This window comes from Phocoena sinus, chromosome 6 (assembly GCF_008692025.1).
Source record: "Phocoena sinus isolate mPhoSin1 chromosome 6, mPhoSin1.pri, whole genome shotgun sequence".
In the NCBI taxonomy this organism is placed as follows: Eukaryota; Metazoa; Chordata; class Mammalia; order Artiodactyla; family Phocoenidae; genus Phocoena; species Phocoena sinus.
In genome coordinates, this window is record NC_045768.1 from 31189005 (window position 1) to 31201904 (window position 12900).

Consider the following 12900-nt stretch of genomic DNA (forward strand, 5'->3'; position numbering starts at 1 on the left):
ATCCTCAGATCCTTGATGGGGAGAGGAGGAGGGGCACTGTCTGGCGAGCCATATTTTTTTTTTTTTAGTGTATTTGCATTTTATGTTAGTTTTTTTTCCATCGGAATTATTTTTTCTTGACTGTGTAATATATGTCAGAAATCAGAAACCAAATCCTTCTTCCTAGTCAATATTTAGGTCATAAATGTCTACTGAGTGTCTCACCCCAGGATCACAGACAAAAAGAGAAACAAGCACAAAGAGTGTTGGGCTGGAAAAGACTTCAGGGATGATCTAATTTAACTTCCTCCATCATCATGAATTCGTGGCTTTTGTTGCTGCTGTTGATGGGTTTGTTTGTTTGAACACTTACTCTGTACCAGGCATTGTGCTAAGCAGTTTATGTGGCTTGTCTCTTTAAATACTCACACAAAAACAACCCACTACTGTTTGACTTATTTTATAGGAAATTGAGGCTTAGAGGGATTAAGTAATTTACCCAGGGTCAAAGAACTGGGAAATGAATGCCTTCAGGATTTTAATCCAGGACTGAGCAACTCCAGAACTTGCCCTTGTTAACAAGAGTTCCAAGGACAGTCTTTAAACTCTTGTTCACAGGCAAAACAGAAACTACCAAGCTCTTGTTCTCTCACAGTCAAGATTGCCTTATCATTTTTCATATTTTAAAACTGAGGCCCAGGGACTCAAATTAATGAACCAAGGCCACAAAAGTACCTAGTAGCACAGCCAGGATGGAACGCAGGACTCCCTCTTGAACCGCCAACTCTCAATCCAGAACCATCTGCAAATCATTTAAATGAAATGGATTTCCCCCAACTTTTAAAGGAACTCAATGTTTCACAAGGTCACATGATTCTGCATGCCTCTACCTTTCTAACATTCCACCTAATTTCCTTTTACTTGAGTCTTCATTTGCCTACCCCTCAAATGTTGATGATCCTAGGTTTCCCCATCTTTGGCCTCTTTACTCTTTACTCTTCTCACCAACGTCTGGCCATTCCCATGAGTGTAGTTATCACTAACTAATCATTTCCAAATTTCTGTCTTTGGCCTGGACTGTCCCCTGAGCTCCAGACCCAAGTGTATAACATCCCTTTCTGAATGTCGAAGAAGCACCTAAATTGACGGTATCTAATACTAAATATATGATTCTTTCCAATCCATTCTCCCATATTCCCTGTCTCTCCCATTCTTTCCACCTGAGACTCATGACCCACCAGGTCCACAAGTCCTGTGGACTTTTATCTCCTAAAATAGATCCTAATTTTGTGACCCACCAGGTCCACAAGTCCTGTGGACTCTTATCTCCTAAAATAAATCCTAATTTTGTCCCTTATTTTCCACTGCATTTTTTATAGCTTAAGACCTCATCATCTGTCATAAATATAACAGATGTTACAGTAGACTTCCTGCTCCATTCCCAATCTATCTTCCATTCACACTCCAGAGTGATATTTCTGAACATAAACCCATCACATTAATCCCCTGCCTAAAACCAATTCATTGATTTTGTATCATTTGCCGTGAGGAAAAAAACACCATATTCTATATCATGGCTCATAAGGATCTCCATGATCTGATCCATTGGGAACCCTCTAGCCTCAGCCCCTGCTCCCATATCATATTTTATTCTCAAAATCCCAAACCACTTTTAGTTCCCTAAACACACCAAGCTATTCTGTGTTATGCCTTTGCTTATGCTGTGCTCTCTTACAGAAAGACTTTCCCCACCTACCTCCTCCTGTCATTCTAGAGAATTCCTAATCAGCTTTAAAAAAAAAAAGCTTACAGCACTGGGTATTCCCAGTTGGTCTCCTATCCAAATACTAGCCAAGCCCGACCCTGCTTAGCTTCTAAGATCAGATGAGAAGCAGCACATTCAGGGTAGTATAGCTATAGACCTAATCAGTGTTTAAAACAGACCTCACAGGTCATCTTCCACCTCCATTCTCCTCTAGTAGCTTCTGCTCCTAGTGTAGCTATTGCTTCTTGTGCATCTTTATTCCCTGGACACTCATTGCTGCATTTTCCAGGATGCATGGTAATTATTTGTACAGATGTCTGTCTAGTCATATAGACAATGAGTGCCTTCAGATGTAAAACACATACACACCGTCTAGATATATCTACTCAGATGGTACTCAAACTCCTTCAGATATTCCATGTGTCCTCATATTTATACATGCTTATTCAGATGTTTTTGCAAACATACTGAGGTTCACTTATGTTCCTCACACATCATTCCAATGTTACATGGGCTTGTATAGCTTTCACAGTGCTTGCTCAGGTGATACATATGTCCCTTAAATGTTACATGTGTTCACTTAGATCTGCCACGTGCCCACGTAGCTGTTTATCAGCTCACTGAAATGCCACACATAGGCATCACTCATACTTGAAACAGTAGTTCTCAAAATGTGGTTCCCAGACCAGCAGCACCAGGATCATCTGAACGCATATTCTTGGGCCCAACCCCAGACCTTCTGATTCAGAAACTCTGGGGAAGAGTTCCCAGCGACGTGTGCTTAACAAGTCCTGTAGGTGATTCTGGCACACGCTCAAGTTTGAGACCCACCAACTTAGATGTTACACATCCTCATTCATATGTTCTACTAACACAGGTGACACACACGTTCACTAAAATGTTACACATGTTAGTTGTTTTAAAAACAGATTCATTTAGATAGTAAATCGCTCAAACATTACACACTGATATTCAGATCATGCTTATTCAGAAAGTCACACCTGAGACATCACAGACCCTCATCAGACACTACACATGCTCACTGAGATGATACACATGTTTGCTGTGTTGTTAAAAATGCTCACCTAAATCTTACATAACTATTCATTTTGATCTTCCACACTCACGTGTTTATTTAGATGCCACCTACCCTTTTTCAGATAATATATCAATACATGTTCACTCAGACCTTACACATGTTCATACATGTTTCACAACGCACACAGATGTTTCACAAGCCCATCCTGATATTAAAGGTGCTTATCCAGATCACACGTGCTCACTTTCACGTCCATGGGACCATTCAGTTGTTTGCTCACTCATTCAGAAACTGCCTTGCCCACCCCGTATGCACTGCTAACCAACCCCTGCTACAGATGAAGGGTTATATTCTGCTCTAGCCATTTCCCATCTTGAGGATGGTATCTTCTTTAGAAAGGTTCCCCTTGACTTGGTCTCCTATGGCACCTGCCCTCTCTCCTAATGCTGTTGCTGTGTCTCTCCCTTTGTAGACTCTCCTGGCTCATCAGCTTCCTCACAGTTTCTGTGATCTCAGGGTAGCTCAAGCTCACCATTGTTTACACGGAATTCATACCTGTTCCCCACACTCAAATACCCTCACCTACTTGGGGAAAGTTGTTCCAGCAACTGTCAGCCTTTCACTGGGTTTGAATATGCTTTTAACCACATCTTCTGTCACCTTTGGCAACCCCCAGTTATATACCTACAAGGCTTTCCAAGTTCAGAGAAGCTTTTGATTGGTTCCACTTCATAATTTTATCATTGCCTTGGCCACAATCAATAAGAGAGGCTTATGCAGTGACACTAGATCAACATCCGAAACAGGGAGTATTCATTGAGCACTTAGCATGAACTCAACCTCCTTTAGTGGCCCAGAAACACTTCTGTGCTTGTCCCAAGTGTTTCCTCCTCCAATTTACAGAGAAAAAGCTATTTTATGTTTGGAATCAGAATGTTAACTAATTTGAATCTTGGTTCTACCACTTACTGGCTATGTGATCTTGAGAAAGTCATTTAATGACTAAGTCCCTTGGAATAGTGACTAAGTCAGAAGTTTAGTCCCACTGATTGAGGCACCTGAGGAAGAGAGGACGAGGGAACATTGAAGTTAGAAAACTGGGTACAAGGGGACAATTCTAGGATGGACAGTTTCAAGGTCTGAGAAAGGAATAGAGAGCTTGATAAACACGGATTATAGGGTCACTGTTCAGATACCACACTCTGAGTCAGATGAGCTGCAAAGCCACTGACAGCATGGCTTGGAACTTGTGGTCACTGCTTGAGCCAACTACCACTCACTGGGGAGGAGGACTGGGGCTTCTTGAAACTTCCTGCCTTAATAGCAGATTGTTTTTAGAACTGAGATAGACTGAAGCATGCAGGGATGTCATTAGTGAGCTGAGAAAAGTAGAAGCAAGGAAATGGGGGTCCAAATTGGTGACAGAAGGGCTGCTAGAGTGGGTTTCACATTTCTGTGACGTTTAAGTCATAAGGCAGTGCATATTAACCAAAAAGGCCACCAGGCTGTACACATTCACTCTTTAAATAGGCAACATGTATAGAGTGCTTAGAACAGTGCCTGATCCCGAATAAGGACCACATAAGTGTTTTCTAGTGTGATGGTATTTATGAATTAACTCAACAAATATATAGTATGCACCTGCTATGTTTCAGTTGTTAGGGATAGACAAAATAAAATCATAACCTCTTACCTCAAGAGAGAAATAATCTGTTAATAACCTAATTTAAAGAAACATAAAAACAAAAGGAAGGAATGTCCAATTCTGCCTGGGTCTGGTGAGGCAGGGGTGTCGCAGGGAGCATCTCTGATGTGTTTGCTTGGACTCTTGGGTAGTCAGCACGAAGACGGAGAAAGTAGGGTATTCAGACAGTACACTAGCAAGTGCAAAGGTAATACATTCAAGGAAATGGAGGGAGCCAAAGGAACTATACAGAGAATGGGGAAAGGTCAGGCAACAGAGGAAGGTTAGAACCAAATCACAGATGGCCTTGAATGTCTTGATAAGAGATTAGGCCTAAATCTGTAAGCAGTAGGGAGTTACTGAAGGTTTGTTGTTTTTTTTTTTTTTGCGGTACGCGGGCCTCTCGCTGTTCTGGCCTCTCCCGTTGCGGAGCACAGGCTCCGGACGCGCAGGCTCAATGGCCATGGCTCACGGGCCCAGCCGCCCCGCGACACGTGGGATCTTCCCCGGGCCGGGGCACGAACCCGTGTCCCCTGCATCGGCTGGCGGACTCTCAACCACTGCGCCACCAGGGAAGCCCCTGAAGGTTTTTGAGCAGGAGAATGACTTGAGTTGATTTATGTTTTAGAAATGTCGCTCTTGCTACAGTGTAAACAATATCCGGAGGAAGGCACCGCAGGAAGAAGGAAGAATCTGCAATTCAGATGGAAGATGATGATGATCTGGATAAAGTAGCAAGAAGGATGGAGATGGGAGGACAAACACCACAGAGAGTTAAGAGGTAGAAAAAAAAATGACAAGATTTGATGATCACTTGAACAGGGGGTTGGAAAGAAAGGAAGTGTGTCCTTATCACACTTACGGAAAAACCGTAGTTTTAAGTAAAGTATCCCAGTGCAGCTGGGAACTGATCTGCGCTGATATCTGGCACTTGTTCAGGGCCACCCCCTCGGTAAAAGATCCAGGAACACGGACAATGATTCACAGATTCCAATCATTCATGCACTCTAGAGCCTTGACTGCTTCTTCTGGGATGCTAAAGCAGCATAGCTGGCCTAATGAAAAGAGATAGTCACAATACCCATTTCAGTTAGCCAGGAAGATGGGAGCACCCACCACAGCAATGCACTTACATGTCAGATGAGTCGATGAATGGAAATTCTAAAGTTAAAGCAGAAGGACCCAGGATCAAATATAAAATTGATCAGTGACTATGGTATATTTTCTGAATGTATCCAAACAGACAAGAAACTAATTACATGACTTCTGGGTGGACAGAAGCTTGACATTCTGAAATTTCAAAGCTCTATTATAGCTGCCATTACCAAAATATTCAGTTTAAAATGTCAGGGCTGCATATGAAGTGGGCACTCAATTGAGTGAATAAATGAATGAATGGATTTCTCCTACATATTAAATCTAGCTTTCAAGATTTCCTGGTGATTACATTATCAGTCACATTTTCCACATGGCTTTGGTGACAGCATATTAATAACTGAGAGTGTTAATTAATGGATCAGTATTAACTTGAAGGGAACTTTTAGTAGGATTCCCAGGTTTCTGTACATAGCTCAATCCTGTTCAACATTTTCAATCACAGTTTGGATGAAAGCACAACTGTCACTCTTATCAAAATAACTCACAGCTGGGGATGTCCCTCTCTCCTTCCTTCCCTGTCCACTGTGATGATCAGGGTAGGTTTGATCTTTAAGAGAAAAATGAGAACTAGAGATCACCTAGTTGCTTTATATTACTTGGGAAATGAAGTAGGGAAAGGGAGGAGGGAAGGGAAGTGCAGAGGGAAACAAAAGGACAAGGGGAAGAGGAAACAGGAGAAAGGAAGGAAAGAAAGAAAATAGAAAAGGAGAGGAGGAATGGGGAGGAAGGGAAGAGGAAAGGAAAAATGTGAAGAAGGAAGTAAGGGTGGGAGAAGGAAGGAGATAGGGAAAGACGTAAGAGAAGAGCCACCAAACACAAAGAGAATGGCAATGGTTGAAAGGAATGGAACCTAGACAAGAGTCTTGGGCAACAGAAGAGAGTCCCTAATACCTGCCTTTAAAAATATGAAGGGAGTCACGTAGAAGAGAGAATAACTTTATCATATATTGCTGCAGAGGGCTGAAATGGGATGAATGGGAGGAATTTAAGAAGATGGTTGTTGGTTTGGTAAATGGAGAGTTTTCAAACAGTCAGAACTGTTGAAAACTATAACAAATTGAAATGTCATGAGCTGCCAGCAACTGAAAAAGTTCATAAGTTATCAGCCCAAGCCTCAGGCTGGGTGAATGAACTTCTGCCTGGTATGGAGATTGGTCCAGACAATCTCACGAGTCTTATATAGCTATTCTAATGTAGACAAAGAAACACTTTTGTGCTCATGTGTTTATGATAAGTTGCCCTAGCTAGCACAGTGAAGAGTAGGGAAAAGGAGTAAGGGAGAGAAAAAGGGAGAAACTCAGAGGATAAAAGGATTCATTCATTGCTTTTTCTTTATCCAACAAATATTTATTGGTGGCTGAATGGGAATAAAATAAGTCAAAACAGATAGTTTCTGTTCTTATGGAACCTAGTCTGTTAGTGAGACGAACATTAATTAAATATCCCCTCTAATGAATGCATAAATATTGAGATAATGGCTCTAACATAAGTGTTTTTGAAGAATATATAACAAGAGAGCTTGACTGGGAAAGGGGATGGGGTATGTCTTAGCTCAGACTGGTGTAAACCATAACAAAATACCATAGACTGTGGGGCTTAATACCATAGACAACAGACATTTTTTTTCTCACAGTTCTGGAGGCTGGGAGACCAAGATCAAAGTACCAGCCAATTCAGTGTCTGATGAAGACCCTCTTCCTGGGTGCAGATGGCTGCCTTCTCACTGTGTCTTCATATGAAGAGAGAAAGACAGCTCTAGTCTCTTCCTCTTCTCATAAGGACACTAACTCCATCATGGGGCCCACGCTTATGACCTCATCAAAACCTAACTACCGCCCAAAGGCCTGATCTCCACAGTTTAATGTTTCAACATATGAATGGGGAGGCTGCACAAACATTTAGTCTATAAAAGGGGGACAGTCAAGAAAAATTTCCCTGAAGAAGTGATCCCTGGGCTGAGATCTGCAGGAGAGGTATGGGCACAGGAATTCATTCCAGGGAGAAGGTACAACATAGGCAATGTTCCTACAGCATGATGGAGCAGGGGCCCTTGGCAGCACTGAGAGGCCAGTGTGCATGGATCACAGAAAGGAAGAGTGCGAGACAGGCAGGATGAATTTCAAGAAGTAGGCAGGGCTGAACCACGCAAGGCCACTTTATTTGATAAAGGACCATACTGATTTTTTTCTCTAACTCAACAAATTTATATTGAGAATTTAATATATGTCAGGCACCAGCTAGGCAGTAAAAATACACCAGGGATGATAAGCAAGACAGATATGATGCTTACAATGCAAAAATAATAAGTGCTGATATAGGGAAGTAGGGACACATAACTTCCGGAGGATGGGGAATAGCAAAAGACTTCCTAAAGGAAGGGATATTTTAAGTGAGTCCTGAAAGAGAAATAAAGTAGACTTTAGCAAAGTGAAAACTGAAACACAACTTATTGCAGTTTTAAGGAGCAGGTATGCAGGCCTGGAGGTAAGAGAGAGTACCTTGCGTTGGAAGAAGATGACAGAAGTTCAGAAGTAGCTAAAATAAAAGGTACAAGGAGATACTAGCAAGAGATGGAGGTGAGGTTGTAAGCAAGGGATATATCATGAAGGGACCCATACTCCATGTTAAGAAGTATAGCCCACATCCTAAGGGAAAGGGTCGTGTAGAATGGATTGGGAAAGAGAAAGCCAAACACTGGGAGGCCAATTAGGAAACTATTAGCATAATTGAGGTGACAGTTGATGAGATCTGAATTATTTTGGAGACAAATGAGGAAAAGGGAACTGGATGGGACTGAGACATATTTAGGAGGCAGAAGCTATTAGACCTAGTGTTTGATTAGCTAAGTAAGGTGTGGTAGGCAGTATCACAGCCCCCCAAAGATGTCCCTGGAACCTAAGAATATGTTAGGCTATATGGCAAAGGGGAATTGAGGTTGCAGATAGAATGAGGCGGCTAATCAGATGACCTTAAACCTGGAGATTATCCTAGATTATCCTGGTAGGTCCAGTGGAATCACAAGGGTCCTTAAAGTGGAAGAGGGGGCAGAAGAAAGAGAACAAGAGATGGCAGTGTGAGGACTGACCTTGCTGGCTTTGAAGATGGAGGAAGGAGGCCACGAGCCAAAAAATAGTGGTAGCCTCTAGACGCTGGAAAAAGCAAGGAAATAGATTCTCCCACAGAGCCTTCAGAAGAAATGCTGGCCTGCCGACATCTTGATTTTAGCCCAGTGAGAGTCATTTTGGTCTTCTGACCTCCAGAACTGTAAGATACTAAATTTGTATGATTTAAGCACTAAATTTGTGGTAATTTATTATAGCAGCAATATGAAACTAACACAGTGACAGAGAGGAAAGATCCAGGATGATGCCAAGATTCTGTCTTTGACAACGTTGTGGAATGGTGCTTCCACTAGGGAATATAGGAAGGGGAGGAAGAGGTTAAGGAGATAAATGTTGATTCACTTTTGAACACACTGATTGTGGGGTTTCTGCAATACTGGTGCCAGGTAAATGTGTCAGTCTGGAGAATCAAAAAAGAGTTCTAGATTAGAGATACAGATTTTAGAGTCATTAACATATATGGTAACTTACCTGCCAAGTACAGGTGATCATCTAGGGAGAGAGAGCAAACTTTTTTTAAAAAAGGAAGAGGAAGAAGAAATGGACCTGTATGTAGAAAATTATAAGACACTGATGAAAGAAATTAAAGATGACACAAATAGATGGAGAGATATACCATGTTCTTGGATTGGAAGAATCAATGTTGTGAAAATGACTATACTACCCAAAGCAATCTACAGATTCAATGCAATCCCTATCAAACTACCAATGGCATTTTTCACGGAACTAGAACAAAAATTTCACAATTTGTATGGAAACACAAAAGACCCCGAATAGCCAAAGCAATCTTGAGAAAGAAAAACGGAGCTGGAGGAATCAGGCTCCCTGACTTCAGACTATACTACAAAGCTACAGTAATCAAGACAGTATGGTACTGGCACAAAAACAGAAAGATAGATCAATGGAACAGGATAGAAAGCCCAGAGACCCAGAGATAAACCCACGCACATATGGTCACCTTATCTTTGATAAAGGAGGCAAGAATATACAATGGAGAAAAGACAGCCTGTTCAATAAGTGGTGCTGGGAAAACTGGACAGCTACATGTAAGATTATGAAATTAGAAAACTCCCTAAACACCATACACAAAAATAAACTCAAAATGGATTAAAGACCTAAATGTAAGGCCAGACACTATAAAACTCTCAGAGGAAAACATAGTCAGAACACTCTATGACATAAATCACAGCAAGATCCTTTTTGACCCACCTCCTAGAGAAATGGAAATAAAAACAATAATAAACAAATGGGACCTAATGAAACTTAAAAGCTTTTGCACAGCAAAGGAAACCATAAACAAGACAAAAAGACAGCCCTCAGCATGGGAGAAAATATTTTCAAATGAAGCAACTGACAAAGGATTAATCTCCAAAATTTACAAGCAGCTCATGCAGCTCAATAACAAAAAAACAAACAACCCAATCCAAAAATGGGCAGAAGACCTAAGTAGATATTTCTCCAAAGAAGATATACAGATTGCTAACAAACCCATGAAAGAATGCTCAACATCATTAATCATTAGAGAAATGCAAATCAAAACTACAATGAGGTATCATCTCACACCAGTCAGAATGGCCATCATCAAAAAATCTAGAAACAATAAATGCTGGAGAGGGTGTGGAGAAAAGGGAACACTCTTGCACTGCCGGTGGGAATGTGAATTGGTACAGCCACTATGGAGAACAGTATGGAGGTTCCTTAAATAACTAAAAATAGAACAACCATATGACCCAGCAATCCCACTACTGGGCATATACCCGGAGAAAACCATAATTCAAAAAGAGTCACGTACCACAATGTTCATTGCAGCTCTACTGACAATAGGCAGGACATGGAAGCAACCTAAGTGTCCATTGACAGGTGAATGGATAAAGATGTGGCACGTATATACAATGGAATATTACTCAGCCATAAAAAGAAATGAAATTGAGTTATCTGTAGTGAGGTGGATGGACCTAGAGTCTGGCATACAGAGTAAAGTAAGTCAGAAAGAGAAAAACAAATACCATATGCTAACACATATATATGGAATCTAAAAAAAAAAAGGTTCTGACGAACCTAGGGGCAGGACAGGAATAAAGACGCAGATGTAGAGAATGGACTTGAGGACATGGGGAGTGGGAAGGGTAAGCTGGGACGAAGTGAGAGAGTGACATGGATATATATACACTACCAAATGTTAACTAGATAGCTAGTGGGAAGCAGCTGCATAGCACAGGGAGATCTGCTCCTCAGTGCTTTGTGACCACCTAGAGGGGTGGGATAGGGAGGGTGGGAGGGAGACGCAAGAGGGAGGAGATATGGGGATATATGTATATGTATTGCTGATTCACTTTGTTATATAGCAGAAACTAACACACCATTGTAAAGCAATTATACCCCAATAAAGATGTTTAAAAAAAAATGGACAGGGCTTCCCTGGTGGCGCAGTGGTTGAGAGTCCGCCTGCCGATGCAGGGGACACAGGTTCGTGCCCCGGTCCGGGGAGATCCCAAATGCCGCGGAGTGGCTGGGCCCGTGAGCCATGGCCGCTGAGCCTGCGCATCCAGAGCCTGTGCTCTGTAACCGGAGAGGCCACGACACTGAGAGGCCCGGGTACCACAAAAAAAAAAAAAAAAAGAAAAAAAGGACAAAGAATCTAAATAGATATCTTTACAAAGAAGATATATAAATGGCCAATAAGCAAATAAAAAGACGCTCAATGTTATTAGCCATGAGGGAAATACAAATAAAAACCACAATGTGATACATCTTAATAAACATTAGGATGTCTACAGTCAAAAAACATTTAATAAAACAAGTGTTGGTGAGGATACAGCAAAATTGGAACCTTTATACTTTGCCACTGGGAATGTAATATGGTGTGGCTACTTTGTATAACAGTTTGGCATTTCCCCAAAAGGTTAAATATAAAGTTTCCACATGATCCAACAATTCCATTCTTAGGTATATATGCAAGAGAAATGAAAACATACATCTACACAAAAAGTTGTACATGAATGTTCACAGCACTGTTATTCATAAAATAGCCAAAAAGTGGAAACAATTCAAATGTCCATCAGCTGATGAATGGAAAAATAAAATGTGGTATATCCCTACAATGGGCTATTATTTGGCAATAAAGACACAAATTATTCATATATCTACAACATAGATGGTCCTTGAAAACACTATGCCAAGTGGAAGAAGCCAATCACAAAAGGCACATATTATATGAATCCATTTATGTGCAATGTCCAGAACAGGCAAATCTAATGAGACAGAAATCAGATTAGTGGTTTCCTAGGGCTGGGATTGAGACCGTTGAGAGAGAAATGAGGAGTAACTGCTAATGGGGACAGGATTTCTTTTGGGGTTGGAGATAATGTTCTATAATATATTGTCATTGTGGCTGCACAACTGTGAATACACTAGAAGCCATTGAATTACATACCTTAAATGGTGAATTGTTTAGCACATGAATTATATCTCATTAAAGCTGTTTTGTTTGTTTGTTTTTTTGAACAGAGCTGGCAATAGAAAGCATGGAAGACGTTCACAGAATACGTTCAGGATGTGTTATATGTTCCCTGATACTAAGAAGGTAGCAATACACTTAGAGTTCAGATCCAGATGAAGATGAAGCCAGTATAGCCAACCTGGTCCACCTCCAATGAGAGAAGAGGACCCCTAAGAAGCCAGGGTAAGTTCTGAGACAATCTAAAGAGGTGAGTCCACTTTACAGACTGCCCCAGTACTTCCAGCTTCACCTCCTCCTTTTGAAAACTAGTCCCAGCTTCCCCTCCTTTAAGAGCCCTGTCTTTGACCTACTGAGAAATACCAGAATCCATTTTCCAACAGCTTTCAGGCAAAAGCTCATTAATTATGGCTTCGGCTTCAGTTCCAAATAGGAACTGAATTTTTTTTCTTATCAAATTTTTTCCCCCAATTCCCTTAGTATCCTTTTGTCTTCTAATTTTGACTCCAGCTGTTGGGTTTAGAGTACCCGTGTCTCTATGTTTAGGCTTATGAGTATAGATGGCCCCCGCTGGCTGTGTGCTCTCTGGATGGATTGCAATACTCTCATCTTTGACTTTCTACCTCCTTCGTCTCCCTTACTGGGTTCACAGGCAGCCCTGTGAATTAATCAAGTCACTTTTAGTTACAAGTGGCA

The 12900-nt window shown here is 41.3% G+C and overlaps 1 protein-coding gene and 1 pseudogene across 3 annotated transcripts in view; both read right to left on the reverse strand.

Annotated features, from left to right (window-relative positions):
* PLPPR1 (phospholipid phosphatase related 1) overlaps positions 1-12900 on the reverse strand; it is a 370056-nt gene that overhangs the window by 207767 nt on the left and 149389 nt on the right. The window lies entirely within an intron of this gene.
* Positions 1783-1901, reverse strand: LOC116756164 (annotated as a pseudogene).